Raw genomic sequence first — 17,226 nt, 5'->3', positions numbered from 1 at the left:
AACAAGAGAAATCTGGGATTCTACTTCTCTGAAGGTAAACATCTTAGGAAAAGCAGCTGTGCTTCATTTTGCCTTCTCCCCCTTCTGGGGCTGGGGCAGTGCCAAACTCAGTCTGCCAATTATTTGACACAGCTGTGCTTATGTCAAGTTCTCATAGTCTTCTTATACTCCACTCCTCACACCTAACAATTTTGTTATGTAAATTATATAACCATTTGTTATATAAGTTTACCTGGCAAGCTGTTTTCATAGGCATTTCTCAGGTAAGTTGAAGATCAGGGTCAAGGAGCCACACCCCCAACCCCCACCCTGCGCGCACACACGAACACACACACACACACACACACACACTGACTTCCCTTTTAAGAGGACATGGTGGATGGAAAAAAATGCCAAGGGAGGGGGACCATGAAATGAGCCCAGTGGAATTGGACCAGATGGAATGCAGAGGTAAAAGCCAACCTCCTGAGATGTTCCTGGGCCAATTCAAACTGATCTGAAGAAGTCTCAACCAATCAGTAAGTTCCCCATAAAAGGATACAGCCAATCAAAAGTAGCCTAACGCAAAGTATAAAACCTACTCCAGCTCTAACTTCCCATTACTCAAATAATAGAGTTTTCCCCATCTCAAATTATAGTGAAAAAAAAAAAAAACAGACAAAAGTGCCCTTTGAAAAACATCAAAATGTCAATAATGATTATGGCTGGGTTGTCAGATTGTGGGTGATTTTACTTATATAAATTTTTTTTCAAATTTTCCAAATACTCTATAGTTAACATGCTTAGGTTCTTTAAGAAAAAGTTGAGAGCTGGGGATGTAGTTCAGTAGCACACACCAAGCCATGGGTATTTCAAATAACAGTAATAATAATAGTAATAAAATAAATTATAAAAGATTTTAATCTGTCATTTTAACAGGTTTAGCTTTTTCAACCTAGGATAAAATCAACCTGGTTGAAAGAAAAAAAAATAGATTTATTTGGAGCTAACTGAGTTTGCAATAGGGAAACAGAGTCAAGCATTTTTTTTTTTTCTTTTTTCTTTTTTTGGTGTTACTGGGGTGAGTTTGAACTCAGGCATTTTACCACTTGAGCCATTCTGCCAGTCCTTTTTTGTGTTTGGTATTTTTTATATAGGATCTCACAAACTATTTGCCTGGGGTGGTTTTAAACCAAGATCCTCCTGATCTCTCTCTCCTGAGTAGTAGGACTACAGGTGAGAGCCACCAGTGCCCAGCTCAAACATTTTTAAAAATGTGCTCTGAGATTCTACAAAATGGAGTCTGCAATGTGTAGCTTTAAACCACACATTATGTAAATTAATTACATAATTTGTTGAGGAATTATGATTGGTGGCAGCAGAAATTAAGCTGGTTTGTAAGAAAGGGATTGAGTGTGGTCTTGGGTTCTGGGTAATTTGGGGAAGACAGAGGGTCTGCAGAGGTTCCACAGTTAACAGCATTTCAAAGGTCAACTTGCATCCATAAGTGAACAGGTGTGCAGCCCAGTCCAAAGGTTCAGCTGCTGACACATCTGTGATCTGGTTAACAGTGGCCTTCCAACTCTTAAATGATCTGAACCAATGCTACTCCATTTTGATTCTTTTCCTTGAAAGCCTAAAATATTAATTTCAAGAGCATTAATACTTAAGGAGTAAGCACCTTTGTAAGCAGTTCAGTGTGATCCATATTTAATCCAATCTATTTATTATGCTGGCTTCACACAACCCCTGAATCAGGAATATCACAAGACCAATGAGGTGGAGAGGGGAGATGAGAACTTGGTCTGGCCTCTAATTTGCCATCCTCCTGAGTGCTGGGATTACAGGCTTGTACCACCATGCTAAGCTCTCACTTTCTTGATAGTACCCTCTGAAGCAGAAACATTTTTATATTTATTTCACAGGTTTGTGTCACTTGTGCTTTTAGTGCTATAACTAAGAACACTTTCCTAACCCAAGATCAGAGATATTTAGTTCTGTGTTTTCTCCAACAGTTTCAGAGTTTTAACTCTTACATGTATGTCTGTGATCCATTTACATAATTTTTGCACATGCTATGGTAAGAATCCAAATTCATTCTTTTGTAAAACACCCTGTTGGCCCAACACCATTTGTTGAAAAGACTGTTCTTCCACTATAAAATTATTTGGACACTCTTGACAAAACTCAGGTGAGGGCTGGGGTCTGTCTCAGTGGTAGAGGACTTGCCCAGCATACACAAGGCCCTGGGTTCAGTCCCCAAGCCACACACACAAGTCAACTAATCAAAAATACAAGAGTATATTTCTAGACTCTCAATGCTGGCCTGCAGGTCTATCCTTACGCTATAACACAGCTTGGCTGCCGTTACCCTGAAGCAAGTTTGGAAATCGGTTTGTGTGCGTCCCCCTTTCCAGATTGCCTTAGTTATTCTGGGCTTCCTGCATGGGCATGTGAATGTCAGGATCAGTTTGCTGGTTTCTGCAAAAAGGCTTCTGGGATTTTGACATAGACGGTGTCCAAACTGCAGATGGATTGCTGAGCTAAGTATTGCCATCTTGGCAATACTAAGTCTTCTGATTCATGAACACAAGAAGTCTTTTCCTTAATTTCTTCTTTCAGTGTGTTTTCTAGTTTTCAATGTGCACATCACTGGCGCTGCCTTCGTTAAATTTTCTCCTCAGTATGTTATGCTACTTCACACTGTTGGAAATGGAGTTGTTTTCTTAATTTTACTTTTCTGCTACTCACTGCTGGAGTATGGAAATACAGTTATACTTTAATCCTGTATCCTGCAACCCTGCTAAACCTATTTACGAGTTTCATAGCTTGTAGGGGAGCAGGGGTGGGGAATTCCTTAGGATTTTCTACCCATAATTCCATATCACCTATAAATAAAGATACCTTTTTTTCCTCCTTTCCAATCTGGGTGCCTTTTACTTCTTTTTCCTGCCAATTGCTGTAGCGAATACCTCTTGAACAATATTGAATAAATGTCAAGAGCAAATGCCCTTGTGTTATTTCTGATCTTAAGGTGAATTCTTTTAACCTCTTACCATTAGGTATGATATTAGCTGTGACTTTTATACATTCCCTTATTAGGTTATCAGTGTTCCTTTCCATTCTGGGTTTGTCGGATGGGATTTAACATGCCACAGTATTGGATTTGGTCAAGTGATTTTTCTGCACCTATTCAGATGACACTTTATTTTTGTCCTTTATTCCATAAATGGGTTGTATTACATTAATTAATTTTCATATATTGAACCAAATTTGCATTGCTCAGGTAAATACCACTTGGTCATGTTGCGTAATCCTTTGTGTATGTTTCTGGGTTCAGTTTGATGGCATTTTGCTAAAGATATTAGATCTGTATTCATAAGGAATATTGAAGAACAGAGTTCAATCATTTACAGAAAGTTTTCTTATAATGTTTTTTTTTCCTGTTTTGGTATCAAGGTTGGCTTCATAGAATGACTTAGGAATTGTTCCTCCCTCTCCTGTTCTTTGGAGGAGTTTGTAAAAAAAAAATGGTGTCATTCTTTGAACATTGGTAAATTTCTCCACTAAAGTGATCTGGTTCTGAATTTTTGTTTGTGGGACTTCCACCCCACCAAGTCAGACTTTAATCTTGGAATCTGGTGGCACAGAATTCAAGAAGCCACTATCAACTGCTTAGAGTCACAGGAGAAAGTGGGGTCCACTTGCATCCTTGCTCCAAGAGTCTCTCAGGTTGGCCTAGTTTAGTACCTTTCTCAACTACTGTTGGAAGCTGAGGTCACAACCATTTAAAAGACACCCAGACACCCAGAATGGCCTGGAACTCATGAGTATCCTATCTATACCTCCCGTGTAGATGGGATTACAGGCATTTGCCACTCAATACATGGTTTTTTAAACTGGAAGTAATTGGTCCAAGACAGTATTTGGATATTAATGGGTAATTTAAGAAAAAAAAAAAAAAACCACAATCTTGCCAGGCGCCGGTAGCTCACACCTGTAATCCTAGCTACTCAGGAAGCAGAGATCAAGAGGATCGCAGTTCGAAGCCAGCCTGGGCAAAAAGTTCAGAAGACCCTATCTCAAAAAACCTATCACAAAAAAGGGCTGTAGGAGTGGCTATAGGTGTAGGCCCTGAGTTCAAACTCCAGTACTGGAAAAAAAAAAAAAAAGAAACCCACAATCTTAATTTTCCCCAACATCCCCTATAGAGAAAAAGTAAATTAACAAAGTAATACAGAAAGCTGAATAAATAGCAAAGGGATAATATTAGTAAATTGAGAAACAGAAAAAGGTGGTGACTTCAGCAGCACATGTACTAAAATTGGAACCATACAGGGAAGATTAGCACGGCTCCTGCACAAGGATGACATGCAAATACATGCAGCATTAGGTAAGCCCTCTGTCACTGAGCTACATCCCCAGCCCTGCTCTTTCTTGGTTTCTTTTTTTGTTTGAATTTTCTTTTAATTTTTTTGGTTGGAGGGATGGTACTGGGATTTGAACTCAGGGTCTTGTGCTTGCTAGGCAAGTGCTCTAACACTTGAGCCACACAGCCCCCTTCTTCACACGTATCCAAGTTGCTGCTTCTTTCTGAAGTTCTGCAGAACTGCTTTTCATCTTTCTTTCGAGACATGTCTAGTGGCAACAAATGTCCTCAATTTTTGCTTGTCTGAGTACTGTGGTGTGAATGTGGCATGTCCCCCAAGCTTGGTCTCCAGTGTGGCAATGTTAAAAGGTGGAAGAACTTTTAAGGGATGTGACCTTCTGGGAGGGCTCTAGGTCATGGGGAATTCTGCCCTCAAAAGGCATTAAAGTAGTTCCCCTGGGACTCCTGAGTTAAGGGTCAGGAGAGAGTAGCTATGAGAGAGAGCTACCATTCCCCAGCCCCCCTGCTTCCACACGGTCTCTCCCTGGTGTGGGCCCTCCCCCCACGATGCCACCTGCCAGGAGGTGTCCACAGAGCTGGGAGCTGAATAAAACAGTTCTTTACAATTTACTCAGCTTCAGGTAGTTCGTTATAGTAAATGCACTAATACACTGGGAAGGCCTTCTTCTCCTTCACTTTTGAAAGACAATTTCACAGGACGGAAAATTTTAAGCTGGTGACTTTTTTTCCCCTTTAATATGTCACTCCACTCTTTTCTTGTATTTATGGTCTCTGAGAAGTTGAATGCAATCGCCATCTTTGTTCCTCTATGGAAAAGGTGTTTCTTTCTTTTGGCTTCTTACAGGATGGTTTGTCTTTGATTTTCTGAAGTGTGAAAGTGATATCCCTTGGTCTAGTTCATTTATCTTGGTGTTCTCGGAGCTTCCTGCATCTATGGTTTGGTGTCTGATGCTAATTTGGGGAAATTCTCAGTTGCTATCGCTTCAAATATTTCTTTTGCTTTTTTCTCTCTTTCTTCTTTCCAGTATTCCCATTATGCACTTGTTATAACTTTTGTAAATGTCGTACAGTTCTTGGGTGTCTCTTCTTGGGGGTTTCCAGTCTTTTTTCTCCTTTTGCTTTTCACTTTGGGGAGTTTCTGCTGTCTTGTCCTCTTGCTCTGAGATTCTTCCCTCAGCCCCATCCAATCTACTAACGAGCCCATCACAGGCACGCATTACTGCCTGTGTTTTTGATCCCTAGCATTTCCTGTTGATGTCTTCTTTAGCATTTTCCATCTCTCTGGGTACGTTTTACCTATTTGCTATTTTTATCAAAATTATATCTGCGCAGAATGACCTGGTGACATCAATACTTACTCAACAAGCTCCCTTTGCCATCTGTAATTTGGTCCTGAATTTAGAGATTTTCCTTCCTTTCATAAGCATAATGTTGGATCCTCCAATTTCCCGGAATCTCTGAGGTATCCTTTCCAAGAACAGGAAAGTAACAATACTAAATTTCAAATTTAATGAAGTTGAATACAGACTGTGAAGTAATTATAGGGTTCCATTGAATTAAGTTAATTTCACACACCCTTGAAATGTGTTGCACACCAGTTCTTCCTCTCTGTTCTTTTCATGGATTGTATTGAAATCCTACATTCTAGTGTTGGCAGCCTGGAAGATCAGAAATGATAAAACAGGATTGTTGATGGAGAGTCATGTAGGTTTTTATTTGTATATTCATTTTTAAGTGTATTAATGTTTTAGACTTGCTTGAATTTTAAGTAATTTTAAATCATCCCTTGGTACAAAACCTTAGGTCTTTGCCACTCTGCTGTCATGGAAAAAGGCCACAGAGCACTTTGAAACACAAACTTTTATCCCCACTGCCTCAGTCAAGTCTGCTCTGTGGCAAGTATCTGTCACCTGCTACCGTCCCTCCTCTGTGTTCTCCACACGATGACCTTCCTCCCTGTGGCTGAGTTTCAGTCTTCTGGGATCGAAACTTCTGGGAGCAGGTATGTATCTGGTTAGCTATGCCTGTCACAAAGATTTTATGCCCTTGGTTTTCTTCAACTATACAAATACTAAATCAACTAACATCTGTTCCAGCCATAAAGATGAAATTGTTTTCGTTTATGTTCTCTTAATCTGAAAAGCATTAAAACACTTTCGGCTACTATACTAGCTGAATAGGTCTCCTTTCACTCATCTCCTGATTCTGTCCATTCTTGGCCAGCTTTAATGAAATGTTCCTTGAATAATGTAAGGAAGATGTCAACGGCAGTTTTTCAAACTCAGCACTATTGACATTTCTGGAAATTTCTCTGTCATGGAAGACTGTGTCCTGTGCACTGTAGCATCCCTGGTCTACTCACTAAATGCCAGTAGCACTCTCCCATCCCCCAACCCCATGTGACAACCAAGAACATCTCCAAGCACTGACAGATGTCCCCAGGGAGTTGAAGGCAAAATTATCCCCAATTAAAAAACACTGCTACACACCCATGTTTATTGTGGCACTATTCACAATAGCCAAGTTATGGAAACAGCCAAGATGCCCCACCACTGATGAATGGATCAAGGAAATGTGGTATCTATACACAATGGAATTTTATGCAGCCATGAAGAAGAACAAAATGTTATCATTCGCTGGTAAATGGATGGAATTGGAGAACATCATTCTGAGTGAGGTTAGCCTGGCCCAAAAGGCCAAAAATCGTATGTTCTCCCTCATATGTGGACATTAGATCAAGGGCAAACACAACAATGGGATTGGACTTTGAGCACATGATAAAAGCGAGAGCACACAAGAGAGGGGTGAGGATAGGTAAGACACCTAAAAAATTAGCTAGCATTTGTTGCCCTTAACGCAGAGAAACTAAATCAGATACCTTAAAAGCAACTGAGGCCAATAGGAAAAGGGGACCAGGAACTAGAGAAAAGGTGAGATCAAAAAGAATTAACCTAGAAGGTAACACACAGGCACAGGAAATTAATGTGAGTCAAGTCCCTGTATAGCTATCCTTATCTCAACCAGCAAAAACCCTTGTTCCTTCCTATTATTGCTTATACTCTCTCTACAACAAAATTAGAAATAAGGGCAAAATAGTTTCTGCTGGGTATTGAGGGGGTGGGGGGGAGAAGGAGGGGGCAGAGTGGGTGGTAAGGGAGGGGGTGGGGGTAGGGGGGAGAAATGACCCAAGCCTTGTATGCACATATGAATGATAAAAAAAAAAAATAAAGAAATTTAGATGAAACCATTTGAAAAAAAAAAAAAAAAACCACTGCTACAGGGCTGGTAGTGTGGTTCAAGTGTGAGGCCCTGAGCTCAAACCCCAGTGCCACCTAAAAAGAATTGACTCAAGCCTCTATCTCCAATCTTGAGCGAGATTGCCCAAGTTCAAGTCCTGGTGTCATTTCTTACTAGCCATAGTCCTGGTGTGCAAGTGAGTTTTTCATTGTTGGCCTCTCTACATGTCCTTACTGAGTGTGCCAAAGCTCACCTTGCCATCCTCTGACTCTGAGAGGCTTCTGTAGCTAGACCCACAGCTATTAAGTCACCACAGCTCACGCCACATGGCTTCCCAACAATGCCTTCCTTGTTGGAGGTCTGGCCTGTTTGCTGCTTGCTGTAGAAGATGCTGAGATCCTCATACATGACACAAGGGAGTAGCTGCTATCTGGACCCCAAGTTCCCCCAATGGACTAAGGAGCAGAGAAACCAGAATTACCAAGCTGATGCTTCTACTCTGTGCCATGGTGTAAGTAATAAACGGTCTGGCCTGATCCATTGAGTCTCTTGTCTGCTTTCGCACCCATGAGGTACTGCCAAGCCTACCTGGCTGCTGGCTCAGTCATTTCCCTGGCCTTACCTTCATCCTTTCCATGAAATTGGGGTTCTCCCCCAATACTTGGTTAAGTTTCTGCTCTCCCCTGTGCCTCAGTTTCTACATTTGATAATAGGGATATCAACAATAGTACTTACTTCTCTGCCAATCTAAATTAAGCACTTAAATAGGATCTCAGTTTGAAGCCAGTCTGGGCAAATAGTTCTCGAGATTCTATCTTGAAAAAAAGGGGAGGGAGAGGCTGGTGGAGTGGCTCAAAGTGTAAACCCCAATACTGCTGATAAATAAATAAAAAAATAAGGCCTGGCACGAAATTACAACCAACCTAAGGCCATGTGCCTGAGCTCTACTTTCTCACATATATTTTTGTTTCTTGGATTGTCTGCTAAACTACAAATTCTACCTTTATTTCCCAGTGACTCTTTCTTTCTTTGTCACAAAATAGGGTCACATTTTGCAGTGCACACCTTTCTGTCATCTTTCTTGTCTTCTTTTCCTCCTCTTCTCAGCCTCCCTCCCCTTCTGTTGCTGGAACAAATTCTTCCCTTTATCTTTTGTGCAGTAGTTTAGAGACCAGCATTTATATCACATTGCCCCTAAGATCTGTCTTCATCTTGAGGAGACTTAAGGATTATCTTCCAATCAAATTCTTCTCCTACGATGGAATTCTTGCAAACAAAAGTTTCTTCATCACCTCACAAAATTAATTGTATGGTGACTATATCTGTCCTTGCAGTGGGTTATTTTGATATCCAATTTTTTTTTAATTCCTCTGATCTGTTACTTTTCCTTCCATTCAAGGAATATTGGAGTTTTGGAGGTAGAGAGGATACCGAGAAAACAATTTAATCCTTAACTTGAAGCTTTTTTTTTGGTGGTGGTGGTACTGAGGTTTGAACGTGGGGCCTCACACTTGCTAGGTGGGCATGTTACCACTTGAGTCACCCAACAGCCCTTTACTGTGTTGTGTATTTTCAAGATAGGGTCTTATGAGCTATTTGCCTGGGCAGGCTTTGAACCATGATCCTCCTGATCTCTGCCTCCTGAGTATCTAAGATTACAAGCATGAGCCACCAGTGCCCAGCAACTAATCTACATGTTTAATGCAATTCCCATCAAAATTCCAATGACATTCATTAAAGAGATTGAAAAATCTACTGTTAAATTTATATGGAAACACAAGAGGCCACAAATAGCCAAGACAATACTCAGTCAAAAGAACAATGCAGGAGGTATCACAATACCTGACTTCAAACTATATTACAAAGCAATAACAATAAAAACAGCATGGTACTGGCACAAAAACAGACATGAAGACCAGTGGAACAGAATAGAGGACCCAGATATGAAGCCACACAACTATAACCAACTTGTCTTTGACAAAGGAGCTAAAAATATACGATGGAGAAATAGCAGCCTCTTCAACAAAAACTGCTGGGAAAACTGGCTAGCAGTCTGCAAAAAACTGAAACTAGATCCATGTATATCACCCTATACCAAGATTAACTCAAAATGGATCAAGGATCTTAATATCAGACCCCAAACTCTTAAGTTGATACAGGAAAGAGTAGGAAATACTCTGGAGTTAGTAGGTATAGGTAAGAACTTTCTGAACAAAACCCCAGCAGCACAGCAACTAAGAGATAGCATAGATAAATGGGACCTCATAAAGCTAAAAAGCTTCTGTTCATCAAAAGGAATGGTCTCTAAACTGAAGAGAACACCCACAGTGTGGGAGAAAATATTTGCCAGTTACACCCAGAATATATAGGGAACTTAAAAAACTAAATTCTCCCAAAACTAATGAACCAATAAAGAAATGGGCAAGTGAACTAAACAGAACTTTCTCAAAAGAAGAAATTTGAATGGCCAGAAAACACATGAAAAAATGTCTGGGATGACAGGTGCATGCCACTGCACTCAGCTGTTGGTTGAGTTGGCGGGGGAGGGGTCCCATGAACTTTTTGCCCAGGCTGGCCTGGCACTGTGATCCTCCCAATCTTAGCCTTCCATGTAACATTTTTTTTAATAACCAAATCTGACTTTAATTAAAGACAATACCTGAAGGACCAAGACCTAATATTTACATCATAACCACAGAAAATGTGTGATGTCATAGGAGCAGTGTCTGGTCACAGAAGATAAGAGTTTGACCAGAAGCAGGAGAGTAAGGATTAGGGGGACTGAGGATTTCATTGCTGGCGATGAAATCCAGTGCCGTCACTGCCTTCCCCAAGGCCAAGTCTCTGCAGAGAGGCAAGATAATTCAGACTCATCTGAGCTGTTCCAAAGCAAAAAAAGCCACTGCCAATCTTCCCTGACAACCTGAGCCACTGGGTCCCCTCAGTGGAGGCAAGGGGGTGATGAGGCCCTAAGAGTGCTCAGAGTCTCTGACATCCAGTGTGGTGCTGGGAGAGAAGCTGGACGCTGAGGCTCCCAGAAATGACATGGGACAAGCTGAGTTCACCAAGCTTGTCATCGTGATTAGGACAAGGATGATACAAGTTTAGTCCTGATGACTGGGAGGCATAGCAGGTCTCAGTAGGACCAGAGAGCAATGCTCAAGACCCAAAAGAATGAGATACAAAAGTCAAGGAAAGACAGGAGTATCCAAGGGCCAAACTCACACAACGCCCACCAGGATGCCACAACATCACACAAGTGTCTCTGAGACTCAGAGACCACCCCGAAACAACAGGACAGAAACAGTAGGACTGTGGAGCTAATTATAATCACTGAGTTTTTACTGATAAGAAACTAAGTTTTAAACTGAGAATGAGGCAACATTCGGTGGCTCAAGCGTGTAATCCTAGTTACTTGAGAGTCAGCGATGCAGAGGATCGGTGGTTTTTGAAGGCCAGCTTGGGTAAAAAGTTCAGGAGATCCCATCTCAAACAATGCCTGGGCAGGGTGGTGTGCACCTGTCATCCCAGGTGCACGGGGGGAAGCACAAATAGGAGGATCTGGTCCAAACCAACCAGTGCATAAAATGAGACCCTGTATCAAGAACAACCAAAACAAGTGTGGCTCAAGCAATAGAGCGCCTGCCTCGCACCCTGAGTTCAAACCCGGATATCACAAAAACAAACATAAAACCGAGTACTGGCTGCAGTGGCTCACGCTTATAACCCTAGCTGTTTGGTAGACTAAGTTCAGATGGATCATGGTTTGAGGCTAGCCTGAACAAACAGTTTGCAAGAACCCCATCTCCAAAATAACCAGAGCAAAATGGACTGGAGGTGTAGCTCAAGCGGTGGAGCACCTGCTTTGCAACTGTGAAACCCTGAGTTCAAACCCCAGTCCCACCAAAAAGAAAAAAAACTAAAAGAAAAAAGAAAAAGAGTCAAGAACATAGAGGGCCAGAGAAGAAATTCAGCAGTTAACTTGTTTCACAGTCCACCACACTGCCCTTCTTTCCAGTGCAGATACTCTTAAAGGATGCACCTGGGTGGGGAGCACACTAGGTACACTTCAGGATATTCCCCATTAAGTGATCCAGGGCAAGAAGCTGGAAAGTTATTATTGGACTTATTTTAAAAGTATGTTTAGTGCTGCAACAGTTGCTTTAATCTGCTTAAACCTGGAATAATTTTTGATGTGAAGCACGCAAAGGAAGATGGTGACCTCTGAGGTTTTGTGTCCAACCAAGTAGTCTCTACTCGATTAATCTTTTCTGGATAAAACATCAGTGATTCAGGGGCTCCCTTGGCTCGAAGCAGGGCAGGATGAGCCAGGCATTTGAACGTGTACAAATGGGTCCCTAGTGATTAATCTATCACAGAATGCATTTCAACGCATCCCAGAGTGCACCACTTCAAAGACTGATGGAGCGAAGCAAATCGCCTATTTAATACCCAATCTCCTGGGCCCCACCTTCCAGGCAGAGCTTTTGTTTGTTTGTTCTGGTTTTTATTGGTGGTGCTGGGGTTTGAACTCAGGACCTTATGCTTGTTAGTCAAGCTTTCTACCACTTGAGCCACACCTTTTTGCTTTACTTATTTTTCAGATAGCATCTCCTATTTTTTGCTTGGGCCAGCCTGGACCATGATCTTCCCTTCTACCTTTGCCTCCAGCGTAGCTGGGATTATAGACTTGGGCCACCACACTTGCAGCATTCTGAAGCAGCCCAGAGGTCCTGAACCCAGACCACCATGAGGGGTTGGTAAATTCCTGCCCGACCCCTCAGCACTTCGAGCAGGTTCAAAATTGGGAGAGAATGCCTGTTGCAAGGACCTTGGGCTCTTTTCTGCCCAGGTTAGGCAATGCAGGCACACACCTCCAGTGTGTGTCTGGCAAGAAATTCTAACTCCCATCAAAATGGAAAGACGCCAAAGAAAGCCAAACTTTCTCCATACAGAAGCTCAGTAGCAAAACTCTGTGGGAGGAAGAGCAGGAAAGCAATTGCTCTGAGCCTACAGGAGGTGGCTCAGTCAGAGGATGGTGCCTCAGGGGGCTGGGTGGAAAGGAAGAGAAAAAGTGTACTCACCGAGAAAAACACACTGTGCCCCATAAGTACGCACAACTACTATGTGTCAATCAAAAGAACACTTTTAGCCAGGTGCTGGTGGCTCACACCTGTAATCACAGCTACTTGGGAGACTGAAATCAGGAGGATAGAGGTTCGAGGCCAGACGAGGCAAATAGTTCACAAGCTCCCAAAATAACCAGAGCAAAATGGACTGGCAGTGTGGATCAAGTGGTAGAGCATCTGCTTTGCCAAGTGCTAAGCCCTGAGTTCAAACGCCAACATCACAAATCTAAAAAAAAGGCTTTTTGAATGTCTGAGCTGAAAGGAAATATAAACTGCCTTGATTTGAGTCTTTCACGGTGTCCATATACCAAATTGTCACACTGTACCCCGTAAATCGTACAGCTAAGAATAATCATTTTAAAATACTCTGAAAGTCACGTTTTAAAAATGAAAGAAAAATGCACGGGCCAGCACACAAAACTGGAAATTCTTTCTCTACTTGCTCAGTCTTTCTTAAATTCTGTATCTCCTGCCTTGGGTAGCTTAACGCTATGAAAAGAAAATGCTCAGCAGGTGGCAGCATGAGCTAACTAAAGTAAGCTGCCCAGGCAACACGCACTTCCTGCACACTTTGTACTCTGGGTTGTTTGTTTCTTTTCAATGCTGAGATTTGAACTCAGAGCCTCAAGTTTGCTAGGCAGGTGCTCTACCACCTGAGCCACTCCACCAGCCCTGTTTGTGTTGGTTTTTTTGAGATAAGGTCTCACTTTTTGCCCAGGCCACCCTGGAACACAATCCTCCTATTTGTGCTTCCCTGAGTAGCTGGGATGACAGGTACACACTACTGTACCCAGCCATTGATTGAGACGGGGTCTCATGAACCTTTTGCCCAGGTTGGCTGTGATCTCTGATCCTCTTCATCTCTGCTTCCCAAGTAGCTAGGATTATAAATGTGAACCATCGTACCCAGTCCTGCACACTTTGCACTCTTTCTTTGGTGAAATTTCATTCACTTATCAGTGAATATCCAATGAGAAGGAAAGATGTCAAATTCACCTGTGCATCTCTTGCACCTAGCACAGTGCCTGGACAACGCTGAGTGTATTCGTTGATTGACTAGATGAGTGAATGGGTGAATGAATGAAGAAATTTCAACAATTTACCTAAAATAGAAAAAAGTCATCATTCAAAATGGTCATATCCTCCTCTTTTTGTCCCTTCACTACTGTTATTTTCCTTAGTTTTAGCTGAATTTGTTTTGTTTTGGGGACTTTTTTTGTTTGTTTTGAGACAGGATCATGCTTATGTAGCCTTGATTTCATGATCTTCCTACCTCAACCTCCAGAGAGCTGAGATTATAGGAGTGCACTTCCCCATCTGGCTAGTTTTAGTTGAACATTCAGTACTCAACCTTTGCCAATCTACACTATTATTCTCTACTTAATTAAAATTTTCCAATCTCTTTGGAAGCCTTTAAAAAATTGATTTTAGAAACACAACAGCTAAAATTCCAGATTTAAAAGAAATTGTTTTTGCTTGGATGTGGGTGTTTATAAGGAAGGCATTTGTAAATAGACAATCATTCTTTGATTGGTTGTATTTTTTTAACCAATGACTTATTTACAAACTATACTTATTTGAAGTTTGATTCTTAAAAACCATATTATTTCATCAGCTCTCTCTGAAAGATGTTCTTGTTTTGTAGAAGGTGCTTGCTTTCTTAGAACCTTTGCTTGATAATAATTTGAAGTGATAAAAATAAAGACTAAATAAACTAATATGTAGTGATGCCCACTCTGTACTAAGCATAGCACCATACTAGATTAGAACAGTGACAAAAATAGTCAAAAAAATCCTCAACTTTTACTTAACCAGTACACAAAATACCACCCAGGTCTCCAAAATAAGACCTTCCATCTCCACCTGTCAAAATGAGGGGTAGCCAAACCTTCCCTGAAATTGCTGATGAAATAATGGGAGTTGGTGGCTGGCAGTGTCAAATTGGGCCACAGAAGGAAATTTATGTGTGTGGCTCTATGAGCTCTTTGAGGACAGGAATGTTAGTTTATATATTTTAATATCTCCAGCACCACACCCAATGACTGACATATTCTAAGGTTTCAATAAATATTTACTCAATGTGTAGAGACTATCAACACGTATCTTGTTGAACAATGACACTTGAATCAAAGCCATGTTCTCAGCAAAAAAAAAAAATAAGAGAACAGCTCACAGGAGCCACAACCCCATGGTTCTAGACTCCAGTGGGCTCAGAACCAAAAACAAATTAAGTAGCATTATCTGGAAATGGTGACACCCTTGATTATCTCCCTCATCTGCAAAACTCTTGTCCTCACCCTGTTCAACTTTGTCATGCCTACTGCTTTAAAATCTTTACGTGGTTGGATGCAACTGTCCTAAACTCAAGGAGCAATCCTGAGGTCCTTTCTTCAGTAAGAGGAGAAGTTCTGATTTATCATTACCTTCCCTTCAACTCAGGGAATATTGTATCCTAAAAGCAATTATCTTGAATATCGACGATTGGCTGCATTGGGCTTGCTCCCTCTTCTCCTCTCAGTCTGAACGTTCTCCCTAAGCAAACTCGTATCCACCCTTGGGTTCTGGAGCAGTAATCCAGATCTTTATCTGTGATTTAGGCTTGCCTCTTGAATCCCAGATCCATTCATGCATCCTATTGTCCAAGAAACATCACCACCTAAATACACTAGATAGCTTCCTTAAACATAAGATATCAAATATCCAATTCAGAAGCGCTGGTTTAAGATCACAGACCGAACACATCCATTTACCTTTTCCTCCAAATGCCACATTAAAATAATAGTAAATACATAAAAAGGTGTGGACATACCTAACCCAATCCAACCAAGCGGAGCAGGGTTACTAGAGAAGAGATTCCAGAAAAGCTGGAGAAGTTGAAAGATGGGTGAAGCTGAGTCTAGCACACCTGAAGAATGGGACTTCAGCCAAAGGGAGTCAGTCAGTGTGCCTGGGATAAACTCAAAAATGCTCTCAACTCTTGAGACCACAGAAGGCAAGAGTGAGAAATAAGCAAGCAACAAGCGATAGCTCGTTAGCATCTTCAGAAATACGAACATTAGCATTGCATCATACAACCAGAACAGGATGAAAGAAAGACATAAATAGGAAAGCCTCATGCGTCTCCCCACACCTGCGTCTGTCCTGTGCCTCCCGCCTTAGTGAACGCCACTGTCATCCAGCCTGTTTCCCAGCCAGAAATTGAACATGATCCTTTGTTCTTCCCTCCTTCTGCCTCAGTCAATAAACTCAGGGCTGCTCCTAGCTCCAAAACACCTCCCCACAGCCACTCTTTTAGAGACCTTTATGTGCCTTTCCTGGAGTCAAGTAATAACTTTGTTTCTGTTCTACCCTTAGCTGCAGTCTTACCAACACTCTTCCAGGACCCTGTCACTCCCAATGGGCCTGGCACTCTGCATACTTCCCTTCTGTTTATTTATGTATGAATTTAATGTATGTATTTATGTATGTATGTATGTATGTATTGGTGGTTCTGGGGTTTGAACTCAGGGCTTCACACTTGCTAGGCTGGTGCTCTACCACTTGAGCTACTCTGTCAGCCCCATACTTTCCCTCTTTTTTTTTAAATTTTATTTTTTATTATCATATTTTTGTTGTGCTGGGGGTACATTGTGACATTTATAAAAGTGTTTACAATTTATCCTCCTCCTCCCATTCTTAGAATCATTTCAACAGGTCTCATTTTTCCATTTTCACACATGAGAACATAAAAATTCCACCATATTGACCCTCCTACAACCTTTCCTTATATCCTCCCCCTTCCCATTGGTACCAACCCCAGACAGGACCTGTTTTACCTTCCTGCCCTCCATTTTTGAAAAAGAGACATTTTTGTTAGTTTCAGATAGCTCTACAAGGAGTTTCCATACTTCCCTTCATGATAGCCATTTTGGTTGAATAATGCCTGACATCTCTCCAGCCCCCAATTTGGACTACCTCATACCATTCTTTATGGCCCAGCACTATAGGCTTACTTTTAGTTTTTCCTCAAAACATGCCTTCTTTTAAAACCACATGTGATTCTCCCTGCCAGGGCCCCCCATTCCCGATTGACATGAAGACCCCTTCAGGCTCAGTCTCCCTGAGGAAGCTCCCTTACCTTGCCTGGGCAGGCATGGGTGTCATGTCTTTAGAAGCAACTGTGTGTCTTGAATTCTCTGTTTCCTTTACCCAAGTCCAGACTGTGGGCTCTTTGGGGGCAGGAACCAATCCTTTTAGCTTTGTGTACTCATGTCACAGAGCTGAACAATTACAATCCTAAGATTTCATTTTTCACAGCAGAAGGAAAGTCAAGGAATCCCTACCTTTATGTCAATGACGTACTACCATTCCCATTTATCAGCTGATGAAACTGAACACAGAGATGACGTGACTTATTTAAGGCTGTGAGGGTGGAGTATAAAGGCTCGTATAGGTGATTGGGCAGAAGCAGGGAGCAAAGAGGGCAGTGGTTATAAGTAAAATCCCCATCTC

The 17,226-nt window shown here is 41.6% G+C and overlaps 1 long non-coding RNA gene and 1 other non-coding gene across 2 annotated transcripts; one reads left to right on the top strand and one right to left on the bottom strand.

Moving 5' to 3' along the window:
* Nucleotides 1-2,094: 2,094 nt before the first annotated feature.
* LOC141423860 (uncharacterized) lies at nt 2,095-16,236 on the bottom strand. Its single transcript, XR_012448630.1, has 3 exons — nt 15,545-16,236; nt 13,732-13,838; nt 2,095-6,027 (listed from the first exon to the last, which is right to left on the bottom strand). It is a non-coding gene; the product is annotated as an uncharacterized lncRNA (long non-coding RNA).
* On the top strand, nt 4,277-4,380 carry LOC141424431 (U6 spliceosomal RNA). The gene has a single exon (XR_012449365.1). It is a non-coding gene; the product is annotated as a U6 spliceosomal RNA (small nuclear RNA).
* Nucleotides 16,237-17,226: the final 990 nt, after the last annotated feature.

The sequence above is a fragment of the Castor canadensis genome, chromosome 6, assembly GCF_047511655.1.
Source record: "Castor canadensis chromosome 6, mCasCan1.hap1v2, whole genome shotgun sequence".
In the NCBI taxonomy this organism is placed as follows: domain Eukaryota; kingdom Metazoa; phylum Chordata; class Mammalia; order Rodentia; family Castoridae; genus Castor; species Castor canadensis.
Note: the sequence above shows the minus strand (reverse complement) of the source record. Positions and strands in the feature narration are given on the sequence as shown.